Source organism: Artibeus jamaicensis, unplaced genomic scaffold (genome assembly GCF_021234435.1).
Source record: "Artibeus jamaicensis isolate MK-2021 breed Jamaican fruit bat unplaced genomic scaffold, CSHL_Jam_final contig_851, whole genome shotgun sequence".
In the NCBI taxonomy this organism is placed as follows: Eukaryota; Metazoa; Chordata; class Mammalia; order Chiroptera; family Phyllostomidae; genus Artibeus; species Artibeus jamaicensis.
The window spans coordinates 10,887,654-10,904,855 of NW_026521986.1; the positions used below are offsets into that span (position 1 = coordinate 10,887,654).

The following is a 17,202-nucleotide window of genomic DNA, read 5'->3' on the forward strand; positions in this document are numbered from 1 at the left end:
CCTTTCACCCCTTTTCTTCCTGGCAAAGTCTCTCCTGCTTCCTAAGCAGCACGGCAAAAAAAAAAAAAAAAGCACCCCAAAGTCACGTGGTCCTAACTTTCACCCGGCTGTGGGGTCCCAATCTACTCCACTAAAGCCGCATGGTCATCTCTTGGCATGGCTGCTGCACCTGGGTTTAAATCCCATGCCAGTCTTCCTCTGCAGCCTCATTTCCAACTCCTCCTATAATCAGTTACACCTGCCAGCATTCCTGTATTCTTCCAGCTTTCCTGGGCCCCACTCTTGGCTGCCCCCTGTTACAATCATACAGTACTTGTACTTGTCTGATTTATCTTGCTTAGCACAATAAGGTCTTAGGACTTTCTGTATAGGATTCAAACACTTGCTGTTAGTAGCTTTTATGGATACTTTAAAGGTAGAATTTATAGTTTCTGCAGTTAAAATACTTTTAAGTTGTGAAAGTCAACAAGTTTTTTCTTTTTTCACTGTCTTCTCTGTTTCTCTTAAGACATTCACCCCATTTTATCTTGTTAAGATTAATTTTGCACATAACATGTCACAGATGGTGAGCTTTATGGGTGTGAGCTTCATGGCATTTTTGTGTGCTGGAAAGCAGACTGGGGTTGGTGTCATCTTGATTTGTGTGTCTTGGGTCTGTTATTGAATGTGTCTCCCCTACGGGCAAGACTCGCCACCTTTCCGAACCTTGATTTACTCATTTGTGAGAAATTACATGGGCATTGAGTAAGAAAATACTTGTGAAATAGAAGAAATCATTCACCGTCTGAGTGGCCTTCAGTAAAAGTCCTTTGAAGATCTTGACTTATTAAAAGTGTTTCCTCTGTAATGTTTTGTGACTTCAGGAGATCAGATAGGAAGTAAAACCGTTGCCTTAACACATAGCTTAATGTATTGTTTTCTTCCATAAGAGTTATAGCCCAGGTGAAGAACTATAACACTAAAATCTCTTTAGTGTATCTCAGACTCCAGTTGACATCAGAATCATTTGAACGTGTTTAAAACGTGCACTTGTGCACGTCCGTTCTGATGCAGAAGATGTGGAGTGCTGCCCATTCATTTGTGTTTTGTAAACATCCAGGTCAGTTTAAAGAACTTGGTCAGTATGTCCACAGTTCCCAACCCCTGACTTAAATCCAGTAGCCTACTCAGCATCTTCTCTTGTCTTATAGGCATCTCAAACCGCCTTCTGCTTGTTCAGCCACACTAACTTTTTGTCTGCATTGCTACCTTAGCTTCCATTCTTCCTACAACTCTTTCTCCACAAAGCAAAAGACATAAATCTGTGTCACTCCCTCGCTCCCCTTTAATATCATTCAGTGATATTTTAGCATCCTTTGCGTCTAGAATAGAGTCTAGCATCTTTACTACAGCCCCCACCCCACAAAGCCAGTTCTGCCTTTGTCTGCAGTCTGTGCAGTTTTCTCCCTGTGCTGTAGTTGCACTGGCCCCCTTTCTGTTACTCCAACCCACTGAGCTCGTGCCTCCCTGGCCTCTGCAGGTGCTGCCTTCTGAAGGGATACCTACTCTTCCTTTTTGCTCCTTACAGGGCTGGTTGCTGCTGGGTCTTTAGGGCTGGATTTAAATGTCATCCTCTCACAGAGGCCTGGCCCAGATGACTGTAAAGTTTCTCTTTTCCATCACTCTATCCTGTAACTTCCTTCCACAGTGCTTATCACAGTCGTATTCACGTCTTGTTTACTTTTTTGCTGTCTCTAACATTCCCTCCCTCTAATGCCTTGTAAGTTCACTGAGGGCCGGGGCCATGCACAGTTTATTAGGCAGTGTATATCCAGTGTCTGCTCCGGGGCGTGGCTTGTATTAGTTTCTGAATGAATATTTGTTGAATGAATTTTGTGTTATATACGGAATCTTCTTCAGATTTATCAACTTAAGTGATGTATGAAATAGTTGGCGGTAAGAGAACTGTGATAGCCAGTGTTAGCTGGTCACATTTTACCTGGGGGTTAGGTTTAATTACCAATGTGCAAGACAAAAATCAGATACAGAACTATTTAAAAAATCAAGTGCAGAATGACTCCCGAGAAACTCTAAAGTCAAAGTGCAGCATATGGAGCTTTTGGGTTATACCACTTGGTGCCGTTACACATGCATGCATATCTGTGTACATGTGATACATACAGTAACATATGTGGTATAAATCTTTGGAGAGATCGTATTCAGAAACTGAATTGCTCATGTAAATTTTATGAAGGTTTCAACTTTTCCTTCCTGGTTATCTTATTATTTTCTATCTCTAATCTTTATCATCTACAGAATGATAGATCCTTTATTAGTGAGGATTTCTCTGAGACTCTCAAGTTACTTTCTTTTCCAAAGATTTAAAAATATTTTAAAGACCAATGTAGACAAGATTAAGTTATGATGGCTAAAACTGGAATTTTTATATTTCCTAAAAAGTTCCAGTTGAGTAAGAAAGTTATTGTATTATAAATCAGTAATTAAGAACATGGTTATTTAGTGATAGAGTATTTTCTATGCCCTTTAGGAAAAGTTTAATGAATAGTGAATGGTCTGTTTTGACCTATATTCTGTGCCTTCAGTTACTTTTGTTACCAATGCTTATTGGTATTTCAGTATTTAGTATTGAGATGAATGTCATTATTTCTATAACTGGCTATGGCACAGATATAGCTCTTATCTTTCTGTTATGTCACCTATAAAAATTAAAGACACATTGTCCAAAGATGGTTTACACATGAAATTTCCAAGAAAGCAGCCATATTTTTTAGCTGTTAGAAAAACCTGTGAACTTATAAAATGTTTTAGTGTCTTTTGTTAGAGATGTTTTCTGCTATTGGAGAAATTACTCCACGTTGTAAAATTATTTGGCAATTGAAAAACTAGGAATGTTTTTATTTTCTAGCTTTTGAGCATACAGATTTAACTAGGTGGTTTGCTTTCTCTAGCTGACTGTGCTGAAATTAAAATGATGCTTTTCCAACATTTTACCATGAGAATTTTCAGGCTTATAGAAAAGTTGAAAGAATTGTACCCACTACCTGGATTCTACAATTTTTGTTTATTACATGTCTTTGTCTATGCGTCCCTCTATCAAGACTTTTTTTTTGAGGGATGCGTGTGAGGTAAATTACTGACCTCAGTCCATATCGTCCCTAAACATTTGAGCATGCATACTATTAGATAGTTTTAAAAGGCACAAATCTTAAGTGACTCAATGGCTGCGTTTTGAGTTTTGATAAATGAATATACCTGTGTAGTACAAACCTGTCGTGTTACAGGACATTAGCATCACCCCAGAAAGTTTCTGTTTGCCCTTCCCAAACAGTCCCCTCCACCTTGGCCTGATTTTTTTCATCTGTTGGTTTATTCTGTTCTAGAACTTTATTCCATATGCTATGGAATCATATAGCATAGACTTTGTGTAAGCCTCTGTCACTCAGCATAGTGTTTTTAAGACTCATGCATGTTGTGCGTGTGAGTAGCTTGTTCCTTTTTATTGCTAAGCAGCATCCCTTCGTGTGAATGTGCTGGTTGGTTTGTCTTCATCCGTTCTCCTGTGGATGAGCACTACTTTCCAGTTTTTGCTGTTTTGTGAAAGGTATCACCCTAACGTGAGGGAAGGTTTTAGCACAACTCAAAGAAATTGGAAAACAACTGAGTATCAAAAATGTTTTTTCAGATAAGACTGTGTTTTAATTTAAAATAAGTTAATGATAATTGTATACTTTATCCTTGCATTTAAAATTCAGTAGACTGTAGTGCCGTACTTTTATTTACTCAGTATTTAGATTTTTTCTGTATTGTTAACACACTACAACCTTTTTTATTCAAATATACGTATGCTAAATCAGAAATTACAGAAAAGTAAAACGAGGAAAATAAAAACCACCTGCAGTCCCATTCACTCAGGCCGTTGAACAGTGTAGTAATCCAAATGTATTTGGAGCTTATAAATAAATATATATTATACTTTTTTTCATACAAAAATGGGCTCATAAAATTTGTGCTGTTTTGAAGCCTCCTGTTTTACTTGACTAGAGATTATGAAGTTTCCATGGGAAAAAAATGCAGTTTTAACAGCTCCCTGGGAGACCATAGTACGGGTGTGTCTAATCATTTGGTCATTGGTTATGTAGGTTGTAGTTTTTAGCTATTTAGAAAACACCTGGGTAAATATTCTTGGAAGCTATATCTTTGTACCAGTCTTTTGTATAAATTCCTAGAAGTTGTTGGATTAAAGGATATGCATATTTTTATTTGATAAATAATTCATTTTACAAGCATTGAGTAAATCTTTACAACAAGAAAGAATATGAGTGAGAAACTGATAATATGAGGTTCCTGCGAAGGCAAAATAGGTTTCTGGCCCAGGAAACGCTGGGAGTAAGGGCTCATCCTCTGGAGGGGGAGGGAGGGAGGGAGGAAGGTGAGGATGAATGCTGATGGAGGAGGGGATAAGAATTTGGTGGGGCAAGTTGAGGTGGATCTTTTCTGATTTATGTAATCTCCTTGAAGTTCAGAGTGAGTATTTTTTTGTTGAGTGAAGGGGGAGGTAAGGAGGATATTCGAGGTTTGCGGTGGATTTCCAGTAGGTGAAATGTGATTCTTACTTTTGGAGAGTGGAAAGTGAACTGACTAGCAAGAGGTGGGAGGTTGCCAGGCAATATTGCGGGTGCCTTTGAGGATGGAGAACATGAGGTTAGAGCGTCGAAGGAAATGTTAAGGAGAGAAATTTGGACTAAAATTTACTCGGAAGTTATCAGCATGATAGAGGACAATCCAAGTTACAGAGTGGATAAGATCTAGGGAAAAGTATAATTCTTTAAAAAGAAAATGGTTCAGCAAAGGAGACAAGAAGGTAAGAGGAAAGTGAAGGAAGGGATCCATTACAGAAGCCAAGGCAAGAGAGTATTTTGAAGAGAAGAAAATGATCAGTCCCTGGCTAGTGTGGCTCAGCAGATCGAGTGCTGACCTGCAAACCAAAAAGTCACCGGTTCAGTTCTCTGTCAGGGCCCAGGCCTGGGTTGTGGGCCAGGTCCCTAACTGGGAGCATGTGAGGGGCCACCGGTCCATGGTTCTCTCACACGTGGGTGTTTCTCTCCCTCTCTGTCTTCCTCCTATCCCCTCTCCCTAAAAACAAGTAAATACAATCTTAATAAAAAAAGAAAATGGTTGAAAATGCCAAATTGCCCTCTTGAAAGGTAGTGCTAACTTAAAGTTTTTATCAACAGTATTAAGAGTACTTGTTTTCCCACCTTTACTCAACACTTTCCAAAACAGGGTGTTAGTGTTATAAATTTCTTATTCAATGGAACCTTGAATAAAATCATTTCAGTAATAGTCTGTTTTTGATAACAGGCGAATAAAGTACCCTTAAAGTACTTTTCTAATTCAGCCTTTTCTTAGTCTGAATTAAGGATGTTTATTGCACTAGCATATGTCACATGACTTTTATCTGATCTTTCCTATATTCTGTACTCAGATAATTTTCACAGCAGGCAACTGATAAACAAGCAGAAATGTTTCTTTGGGAGATTGATTGCATCTTTCTGTTATTTAATCTGACTTAAATCAGTTGGTTTTCCTGTGTCTGTGTAGCTAGGGAAGTCAAAGAATTATTTTGTACCTAGGACACCCAGGACTAGTAACACTAAAATAGTATAGACTGATATGAAAAAGAGCAGATTATAACAGACATTCTGTAGATTTTACTACTGTTTTAGCATGTAGACGAATTTTACCGATTCCCAGTGAAATAAGTAGTTAATATTTTGATCCCTCTGGTTCCTCGGCCTGCCCCCCAAGGAGTTGGTTAAATGCTTTCTTTGGTAGAATTGCAAAAAAAGTTCAGACCTGCATTCTCTTCCTTTATCTTTAGAATCTGAGGGGTTGGCTCTTTTATAACTTGCACTGTTGGTGCTAGTCTCTTTTGCTTTGTGTTATGATAAGAAGGAAAAGAAAACCTAAGGAAAAGCAAGCCATTTCCTTTTGAGGTTTTAAGGGGGAAAAAAAGTCCTATTCTGTACTACTTTGTGCAAACCACATAGAACCCTGAGTGCCAGCTGCCCTAAGAATAGGCAGGAAGATTAGTCACAAATTTGAGAAGCTTGAATCGCGTATCTGGCCATTTACTTTTACTATTCCTCCTCACCCCCTGAATGTTGTCTAGACATAAACTAAACAGATTCATCCACCATGGTTAATGTCTTTAAAACTTTATATTTTGAAGTAATTTTAGATTTACAAAAAAGTTGCAAAGATAGTATAGAGTTCTTTTATACCCTTTGCCTGCTTCCTCTAATATTAAAATCTTATATAACCATGGTATATTTATGAAAATTAAGAAATTTACATTATATAGTATTATTAGCAAACCATTGGGATTTCACCACTTTTTCTGCTAATGTTCCTTTTCTCTTTCAGGATCCAATTCAGGATAAAATATTGCATTTAGTAGCATCATTTTTAGTATTGTTTTCTTACTCTTTTTCTTACCATGCCAAGATGTTATTCTTTAAAGGACTTTACAGTTTATAAAAATTTATCAAATGGTGTCATAAGAAAAATTAGTAAAAGGTTTTATGTTTGTGATAGGTACATTTTAGATGGACAAAAGAGGAGCATACTCAGAATGATTTTTAAATGCATTGACCACTAACATATGTTAGGCTATTTTAAAATTGATATATTTTATATATGAATAATTATATTAAATGAAGTAATTCTAAAAATGAGAAAGACTTTAGACCTCGTTTACATTCACATAACCAATGTCTTAGCTTTCTGTATAATGCTGCTTTTTCCTAATTTGTAAATTGGAGGCAATGAGACAATAACCTTATTACAAGGTAGACTGTGACTCATTCCTTATGTGTCACGAAGTGCTCAGGAATTGGAAGGAACATCCAGTTATTTCCTAGACGGACTTATGCAGAAGACCTTCATGAGAGTTGCTATTAGTCCTGAAGCAGCATTCCCCGTGATCTTGCTGCCAGGCAGGTGTACCTTTGTTTCAGTGAAAAGATGGTTTATTAAGACTGTATGTTCTCGGGTGTAGTGATTTGCCCTGCGGTCAGTGTTACAGTATTATATCTAACGTGTTAAGGCTTTCTTAGTGAATTATTTTTTAATTTCTCAGAATACAGTTTATGTTTATAATATTACTATTCCTGGGCAGGATCTGGAATAGTTAAAAGAAAGGATGTAAAAACAAACAATTAAGAAAACCCCGATAAGCCACTTTTCACTGTTGATTATGATACTAGCTGTGGGCCTGTCGTATATGACCTTTATTATGTTGAGGTACATTCTCTCTATGCCCACCTTGTTGAGAGTTTTTATCAGAAAGAGATGTTGAATTTTGTCAGATGCTTTTTTTTTGCATCTATTGAAGTGATCATATGATTTTCGTTTTTCATTTTGTTAATGTGTATCACACCGATTGATGTTAAACCATCTTTGCACTGCTAGAGTAGATCCCATTTGATCGAGTCATGTGACCCTTTTAATGCATTATTTATTTGGATTGCTAATATTTTGTTGAGGATTTTTGCATGGCTACTCATAAGGAATATTGGTCTCTAGCTTCATTTTTTGGTGGCATCATTGTCTGGTTTTGTTATCAGGGTAATGCCGGCCTCATAAAATGAATTTGGAAATGTTACTCTGTATTTCATATTTTTAAATAGTTTGAGAGTGGTATTAATTCTTACTTAAATATTTGGTAGAATTCACCAGTGAAACTGTCTGGTCTAGGACTTTCTTTTGTTGGGTTCAATTTTTTTTTTTTAGATTTTATTTATTCATTTTTATAGAGGGGAAGGGAGGGAGAAAGAGAGGGAGAGAAACATCAGTGTGTGGTTGCCTCTCATGTGCCTCCTCTTGGGGACCTGGCCTGCGACCCAGGCGTGTGCCCTGACTGGGAATCAAACCAGTGACCCTTTGGTTTGCAGACTGGCACTCAATTCATTGAGCCACATGAGCCAGGGCCACTTTTTAAAAAGATTTTATTTATTTACTTTATTTTTAGACAGAGGGGATTGGAGGGAGAGAAAAAGGGAAACATCTATGTAAGAGAGAAATGTCGATTGGTTGCTTCTTGCATGCGCCCTGACCAGGAACCAGGCATGTGCCCTGGCTGGGAATCCGACAGGTGACCTTTTGGTTTGCAGGATGACGCCCAACCAACTTAGCTACACCGGTCAGGGTGGTTTCTTTTTTAAAAAATAGTTGCATACCATTCCATTGCCGGATATGTGTTATTTAACATGTTTTCTGCCAATAGACATTTGTTTGTAGTCTTTTGCTAACACAAATTATGCTGTAATTTTTTAAAAACATTTTATTTTTTTATTTTTAGAGAGAGGGGAAAGGAAGGAGAAAGACAGGGAAAGAAACATCAGTGTGTGGCTGCCTCTCATGTCCCCTGTACTGGGCCTACAACCCGGGCATGTGCCTTAGGCTGGGAATCGAACCGGCAACCCTTTGGTTCACAGACCCATTCTCAATCCACTGAGCTGCACCAGCCAGGGCCTGTGCTGTAATTTTTACACATGTCATCTTATGTGTGTCCAGATACAATATTAAGGTAAATTCTTAGAAATGAGGTTGCTTGGTGAAAGAGTAAACACTTTTGAAATTTTGAAAGGAACTGCCAAGCTGCTTCCCAGAAGGGTCGTATCGCTCACTCTGCATGCCTGCGAGCCACACACGAGCGTTTGTGCTCTCGTGTGCCACGGTCGCGTACAGTTTGCTGTTTTCATTGGCAAGAAAGAGTATTTTAGAGTGTTTTCAATTTGCATCTTTCCTGTTTTGAGAGGGGTTGAGCAGCTTTTCGTAAGCTTAGCGTCTGTTTGGGGTGTAGGGGAGCCAGTTCATGTGCTTTATGCATTTTTTAAATCCATTTTCTGCTTGGTTATTTCTTATTGATATGAGACCTTTTATATATTGAGGAGAGTAGTCCTTTGTAATGTATATGCAAATATCTAGTAGTTGTATAGTTTAGCCCATTTGGAATTTATGTTGCTATAAACAATATGTGAGCACCTAGTAAAAAACAAATTTTTTTTGGAATAGGCAGTTGTCCCAGTCAACCTCACTTAATAAAGAATCTCATCTTTTTCTTAGTGGTTTAAACATCACCTTTTTAGTGTGAGTTCCTACTGTGGTATTTGCATTTGCTGTTTTACCAATTTGTCTGTCCTTACATGAATACCATATTTTTTAGTAATCCTAGTTTGATATAGTTACATATTTTTCTTTTGTAGTTGTAGTCTTTGTTATTCTTCCTTGTCATTGTTTCCTCCTCCTCTGCCACCTCCTCCCCCCCCTTCCTTGCTATTCTTGTATGTTTATTCTTCCATTTTCTTAAGTCTCCCAGGGATTCCATGGAATTTTTTATGGAAAGAGGTTGAATTATAGTTTACTTTATGCGGGAAGTTTGGCATCTTTATATATTGACTTAAGGTGATCTCTTCAGTTCTTTTATGTGCCTCAGTAGATTTTATTTTATATTTTTAAAATATTTTAAAATTTATTTTTAGAGAGGAAGTGGGGGGAGAGGGAGAGAAACACCAGTGTGTGGTTGTCTCTTGCATGCCCCCTACTGGGGACCTGGCCTGTAACCCAGGCATGTGCCCTGACTGGGAATCGAACTGACAACCTTTTGGGTCACAGTCCTGCATTCAGTCCATTGAGCCACACCAGCCAGGGCAGTAGATTTTATTTTATTTTATTTTATTTTGTTTTGTTTTGTTTTATTTTACTTACTTTATTTTATCTATCTATCTGTCTATTTATTTATTTTTAAATAATCCTTTAAAAATATATTTTATTTATTTATTTTTAGAGAGAGGGGAAGGGAAGAAGAAAGAGAGGGAGAGAAACATCAATGTGTGGTTGCCTCTCATGTGTCCCATACTGGGGACCTGGCCTGTAACCCAGGCATGTGCCCGGACTGGGAATTGAACCAGTGGCCCTTTGCTTCACAGGCCTGTGCTCAATCCACTGAGCTGCACCAGCCAGGGCAGATTTTGTTTTGTAAAAAAATTTTTTTGTTTACTTTGTACATTTTTTTTAGGATTATTATTTTTCAGATAGTAAGATTTTCATCTCCTACATGAGGGTAAACGGAACCATTTCTTTTTAAATTTTTATTTTTATTGATTAGAGAGAGAGGCAGAGAGACAAAGATCAGTTTGTTGTTCCACCCATCCATGCATCCATTGGTTGCTTCTTCTATGTGCCTCCAACCTGGGATCAAACCCACGACCCTGGCCTATTGGGACAACGCTCCAAGCCGCTGAGCTACTTGGCAGAGTGGGACCATTTCTATCACTGTGTTTCTAAATGGGTTATTGCTTGTAGGTAAGAAAACTATTGATTAAAAAAAAACAACTTATTTTAGAAGTTTTATTGAACAGACACTTCTCCAAGGAGGGCATACAAAGGGCCTAGACACATATGAAAACATGCTCAGCATCACAAGCCTTCAGGGAAATAGATGCAAATTAAAACCACAGTGAGATACCACTTCACACCAGTCAGAATGGCCATCATAAACAAAGCAACGAACAAGCGTTGGAGAAGTTGGGGAGAAAAGGGAACTCTAGTGCACTGTTGGTGGGATTGCAGACTGGTACAACCACTATGGAAAACACTATGGAATTTTCTAAGAAGACTAAAAATGGATCTGCCTTTTGACCCAGCAATTCCACTGCTAGGATTATATCCTAAGAATCCTAAAACATCACTCCAAAAGAACCTATGCACCCCAATGTTTATAGCAGCACAATTCACAATAGCCAAGAGTTGGAAGCAACCTAGGTGCCCATCAGTAAATGAATGGATCCAGAAACTATGGTACATTTACACAATGGAATTCTATGCAGCAGAAAGAAAGGAGCTTATACCCTTTGTGACAGCATGGATGGAACTGGAGAGCATTATGCTAAGTGAAATAAGCCAGGTGGTGAAAGACAAATATCATATGATCTCACCTTTAACTGGAACGTAATCAACAAAATGAACAAGCAAGCAAAATATCACCAAAGACACTGAAATTGAGAACAGGCTGACAGTGACTGGAGGGGAGAGGGGAGGGTATAGTGGGGGAAAAGGGTGAAGGGTTTGCAGGAACTATTATTAAGGACACATGGACACTAACAAGGAGTGGGGGTTGGAAATAGGAAAGGTGGGGAGGGGTGGGGGGGAGGCAGAAAAAAGAAGTTTTAGATACATAGAAAAGTTGATAGTAAAGAGAAGTCCCGTATATACCCTTCACCCAGTTTCCCCTGTTAACATTTCAGATTACTGTGGTACACTTGTGCAGCCAGTGACCAATACTGACACATCAGTATTAACTTACAGCCCATACTTTATTCAGATTTCTTTAGTTTTTACCTATGTCCTTTTTCTGTTCTAGGATGCCCTCTAAAACTATGGATGTTAATTCGTTAATTTTGCAACTGGAAACTTTATGGGATTAGCTTATACTTTCTAGTACTTTTGTTTTAAAAGGATTTTTCAAGTATGCAATTATATTTGTAAATTAAAATTTTAACCTCTTTCCAATATTTATATTTTTTGCCATGCAGTCCTAAAAGATGCTGTTCTGATTAATCTGCTCCTGAAAGCCTACCTGTGACTGAATTGAGATGAACTAAGTGTCCCCCTCATCTTTTCAATATGTATTCTGAATCTAGAATTTTCAGAGCAGCCCTTTCTATCACCATCTAATTAGAGCCTTATTTTGGTCCCCCCTTTTATTAAAAACATATTTTATTTATTCATTTTCAGAGAGGAGAAGGAAAGGGAGAAAGAGGGAGAGAAAGAAACAATGATGTGTGAGAGAAACATCGATCCTCCAGCTCCCCCCCCCAGCTGAGGAGCAGCCTCAACCTAGGCTTGTTCTGGATGGGGAATTGAACCCAGGAATCAAACCAGCTACACCCCAACCCCCTTTTATCAGGGCTTGTTCCCCTTTTTGACTAGCATATTCTCTGAATACAGTGGAAGCCCATTACAAAGCACAGTGTTCTCCCAGGGATTCATTATGGTCCTCGCATAGGCTTAAAGTGGGACAGTTTGTCTCACTCATCATTTTGGAGGGGGTGGGGGTTAGTTAGCATGTTGTATGGCATGTATTATAAATGGATTTTATTAAAGTTTAATTACCCTCTTATTGTCCTAATGTGCGGTTCTTTTCCTGCTGTGTTTGTGTGAAAGACTATTTCCTTCTTGCGTTTGCCGCTGCTGCGGCACGTGCTCTCTCACTCCAACTGCAGAGATGGCAGCATTTGTTGTTGGCTTATACACTGTCCGCTCCAGTTCTTCATGAACAAAGCCTGGAACTGTGGTCCTTATGAACATGTAAGTAGCAGCAAGAACGCAGCTGCTGCTACTTAGCTGTACGTTTTGAGAGCTGGAAACTTTTCGGCCAATTTTAACTTCGGCACAGCGGTGCCATTGGTTTCAGGTGGGTGCTGTCTGTGTTTCAGCGTAAACATCCGATAATGCATTGGACAGCTCCCCTACAACATGGGTTTATTTGGCTCAAAATGTCAGCAGTGCTGAGGCTGAGAAACTTTGCTGTAGAGCATGCATTTCTCAGTGGGTATGATGTCACCCTGGAGAGGGTGAAAATTAGTTCTTGGGGGTGCGATGAAAACATCTCTTAATGTATAAAGTACAGATAGACATACGGTATGTACAGAAATACAGTGTATCAGTGGTAAAATTTCATGAGGGGGAGGGTGGTTAGAAAACCAACACTTCTGTGTGATTTTCTTTTACTCACACTGCTACCACATATATAATACTTCTGACACCAGATGTGTGGTCTCCCCCTTGCCCCAAGCAGTTTTCTGAGACACCAGCTGGATGTCCTATGATTTGATTCATTTCTGACATCTTGTTACCTAGTCATAGTGTATGGGCTCAGTCTCATGAGACTGTCCTCCTTCTCCCCGCTGCATTCAAATGCCAATCTCAAGTGCACATTATCTACCTGTGCTTCTGACCAATTGGTTATAAATTGGAGGTGTCCATGACCCCATCCTCAGGTTTGTTTAATTTCCTTAGGCAGCCCAATGGAATTCAGGAAAATAGTTTACTTACTGTTTACGGCTTATAGTAAAAGGATATAGTGAAGGATACAAAGGAATATCCAGTTGGAAAGACTGCATGGGGCAAGGTGTATGGGAAGGGGTGCAGACTTTTCTTCACCAGTCTGGGGGTGCCAGCTCTCCAGCACCTGTAGTAATTCACCAACCTGGAAGCTCCCCAAACCCCTACTTTGGGGTTTTATGGAGTCTTCATCATGTAGACATGATCAGTTATGAACTCCATTTCCAGCCCCTCTCCCCTCTCTGGAGAATGAAGAGTGAGGCTGAAAATTCCAAGCTCCTAATATTTCTTGGTCCTTCAGGTGACCAGCCCTCCTCCAGGAGCCCACCCAGAGTCACTTATTTGGAACAAGAGACATTCCTATCACTTTAGAAATTTAGGTGTCAGGAACCAGAGTCAAAGACCAAATATTAGAACAAAAGATGTGCCTATTGCTCTTACCACTTAGGAAATTCCGAGGGTTTTAGGAGCTCTGTTCCTACACACACACATATATATATTCTGTTATTTCTCAGGGAGTGATTAGGGAAAATAATGTCTGTCTAAAAAGGTAACTTAGGAAGGCAATAATGAGAAAAAGTTGAAAAACACTGCCTTGGAAGGAGACTGTCAAATGCAGTGGTTAAAACTTAGGTTTAGTCATTGAAGTCAGACTGGATAGAAATCCTGTTTCTACCACTTACCAGCTGCCAGCAAATGACTTCATAGTTCCAATTTTCTTTTCTGTAAAACGGAGATGATAATAGTGCTTTCTTCAAAAGACTGTTATAAGATATTCATTTAAAGTGCCCGCTGATTAGTAAAAGACTAAATTAGTAATTTTTAAGATCAAGGAGGGAAGGGGTCTTGTTTATGGCAGTATTACCATTCCTCAGAAGAGTGTCAGGGACTTAATAGGTGTCCAGTAGGTATATGTTGAATGAATGAACAAAGCTCTTACACATTGTGTCAAAGTTGCCTTTAGGGAAACGAGGAAGTGGTAGTAGTAAGACATGTTGTATACCTTCCTTCATTTTTGTTTTGTATCTTTCATATTCACCTCACCTTAACTCTTGTGTATGATACATTACCTAATTTTAGTGTTTACTTTTAAAGATAGAAATGGATTATATAAGCATACAATACCATTACTCTGTTTCAAACAAATTGAGTGAGCTCAGAGCAAAATGATTTATGGGTTCTACTAATTCTCTTGAGAGTTAATATACTTTAAATTTATAACTTTTACTGATTTACCTTCGTGTGTTAGGGTCTCAGCTTGTAATTTATTCCTGTGAATTTTAGTGAAACATAAAAGACTGTAATTAAATAACTTCTGAAAACCTAGTTTTTTGTGTATGATGATTTTATCTCGAAGTATTTATTATTTGATCCTTATAGTTTTACCTTTCCTTTGGCTTTATACTTTTGTTACTGAATTGAATTATTTTAACTTTTAAGCCTGAAATTTGAGCTATTTACTTTGTACTTGTATGGTATGTAACATCAATAGCAGCATAGTTAGTCCTGGCTGGTGTGGCTCAGTAAATTGACTGCTGGCCTATGAATCAAAGGGTCGCTGGTTCAATTCCAAGTCAGCACATGCCTGGGTTGCAGGCCAGGTCCTCAGTAGGGGGCACTCGAGAGGCACCTCCACATGGATGTTTCTTTCCCTCTCTTTCTTCCTCCCTTCCCTCTGTCTAAAAGTAAATAAATAAAATCTTTAAAAAAATATCAGCGTAGTTCATAAGTGTAAGAGGAATCCCCTTGTTTGGCCTATAAAGTAATCTCATTGAATATATCCTGAACTAGTATTTTGTGAGGTATAGTAAAAAGGTAACCTGGCTGCTATTCTTAAGAATTGCAAAGTAGTGTTAATAGACCTTGTTAATGAGTTCTTAAAGTTGTTTCAATAAAATATATCAGAAACAAATGGAATAAAGAAATGACAGGTTATTTAAGTTGTAGTTTATGAGACAGCTCTGATCCTCGTATTTACCATCTAGATGAATTGTTGTTATGACTTCACTGAATTTTTTTCACATTACTTGGATTTACTTAGACTGATCAAACTGTTAAAAGAGTGATTCATACCCCAAAATGTCAAGTTACTAAGTTATAAAAAGAGGTATGAATCAAGCTAGTTCTTAGTATAGGTTATAGTTGGAATTACAAAAATGATCATACTAGAATTATCACAGTTGTGAAGTAACCTCTTTATCTTACATTTCATTTCAAAACTCAAGTGACTAATTCTCCCCTATAGCTAGCATATACTGCATAGTAAAAAAGTGAAATGTAATACAGTGCTCATTTCCTTAGCAGTGTAAAGACATATGCTCATTGTTTGTGCTTTGTTGGATTCATAATTTTCACTATTTTCTACACTGCAAAATCTCTGGCTTATTTCCAGCAACTGGCTTATTCTCCGGCAACTTAGCATAATATTCTCCAGATCCATTTATGTTGTCACAGAAGGTAAGATTTCCTTCTTTTTTACAGCTGAGTGGTGTTCCATTGTGTAAATGTACCACAGCTTTTTTATTCTACTCATCTACTGATGGGCCCTTGGGCTGTTTCCAAATCTTGTTTATTGCAGGTAGTGCTGCAGTGAACATAGGGGTGCATATATTCTTTCGAATCAGTGTTTTGGGTTTCTTTGGATATATTCCTTGAAGTACAACTGCTGGGTGATAAAGCACTTCCATTTTTAGTATTTTGAGGAACCTCCATACTGTTTTTGATAGTGGCTGTACCAGTCTTCATTGCCACCAACAGTGCATGAGGGTTCCCTTTTCACCACATCCTTGCCAGCACTTATTGTTTGTTGATTTATTGATGATAACCATTCTGACATGTGTGATGTGATATATGATTGTGGTTTTAATTTCTATTCCTTTGATGATTAGTGATGTTGAGCATCTTTTCATATATCTGTTGGCCATCTGTGTGTCCTCTTTGGAGAAGTGTCTATCAGGTCCTCTGCCCATTTTTTACTTGGATTGTTTGTTTTTCTGATGTTGAGTTATGAGTTCTTTATACATTTTGGGTATTAACCCCTTATTGGGTGTATCATTGGTGAATATCCTTTTCTTTTAAAGATTTTATTTTTAGAGAGGGGAAGGGACAAAGAGAGGAAGAGAAAGATCATTGTGTGGTTGCCTCTCAAGCACCCCCTAGTGGGGCCTGGCCTGCAACATAGGCATATACCCTGAGTGGGAATCGAACTGGTGACCCTTTTGTTTGCAGTCTGGTGCTCAGTCCACTAAACCACACTAGCGAGGGCTTGCAGATGTCTTTTTCCATTCAGTTGGTTGTCTGTTCATTTTGTTGGTGGTTTCCTTTGCTGTACAAAAACTTTTAGTTTGATTTAGCCTCTTTTGTTTATTTTTTCATTTGTTTCCCTTGCTTGAGGAACTATATAAAAAAATATTGCTAAGAGAAATGTCCGAGATTTTACTGCTGTTTACTTCTAGGAGTTTTATGGTTTTGAGTCTAACAATAAGGCCTTTAATCTATTTTGAATTAATTATTGTATTTGTGTAAAGTTGGTCTAGTTTTATTTTTTTTGCATGTATCTGTCCAATTTTCCCAGCGTAGTTTATTGAATACATTGTCTTTACCCATTGCATGTTCTTGTCTCCTTTGTCATGTATTAATTGACCATATAGGTGTGGGTTTATTTCCGGGCTCTCTGTTTTGTTCATTTGCAGATCATGGATTTCTGACCGAACTGGTCCAAATGCCTGAGTATGATTACATGATCAGGAAATCTCAGAAATCAAGAAGTTAACTAATTAGAGCATAATTCAACTGAGAAAACCTCAGCTTGTCTGTTTTAATATTACAACTTTTTGCTGTGAGACAGATTTTTAAGATGCATAGGAAGAGTACTTGAAGTCTGTGATGACCGCAGGTCTTTATTTGGAGTTCGCAGTGCTGTGACCGTTCTAGTTACTCAATGAGGGCCTTGTGTTTCCATCAGTGCTGCACCGCCTGCTGCACCGCCTTCATTCTCTGCTCTTCGCTGTTGGGGTATCCTCGGAAAGAAGTCAAACCAGCCTTTCTATAGAAGCAGCTTGTAACCATAGACAG

General features: G+C 38.3%; 1 protein-coding gene across 5 annotated transcripts in view; it reads left to right on the forward strand.

The window, feature by feature from the left end:
- The window catches only part of PCNX1 (pecanex 1), a 133,709-nt gene that overhangs the window by 5,780 nt on the left and 110,727 nt on the right, over positions 1–17,202 (forward strand). The gene's annotated exons all lie outside the window — the stretch shown is intronic.